This window comes from Penaeus monodon, chromosome 19 (genome assembly GCF_015228065.2).
Source record: "Penaeus monodon isolate SGIC_2016 chromosome 19, NSTDA_Pmon_1, whole genome shotgun sequence".
Taxonomy (NCBI): Eukaryota; Metazoa; Arthropoda; class Malacostraca; order Decapoda; family Penaeidae; genus Penaeus; species Penaeus monodon.
Window position 1 is genome coordinate 1420000 of NC_051404.1, and position 324 is coordinate 1420323.

Sequence of the window (324 nt, forward strand, 5' to 3'; positions counted from 1 at the left end):
GCATTAAAATCACCGGGTTCAATGAACGAGGGCGAATCATCCAATGTATTTATGAATAGTCTTCACAAAGGTCAGCAAGAAATCGTTGAAGTGGCTTGCAAATGATAACAAGTTTGAAAAAAGTAATCTATATTCCCATAATGAATAACTATTTTTTTACGATTAAAAAAATATCTCTTTCTGTTTCTTTCTTTAACGGTAATATAACGGATTTACTGTTTGTAACAAGTTCCTTTCTTTTTTCAAACATGAAATAGACCATGTTTTTTAGTATTGATTGTTAATAGGGCTTACTGTACGAATATTTGCATATAACTCCTCAAA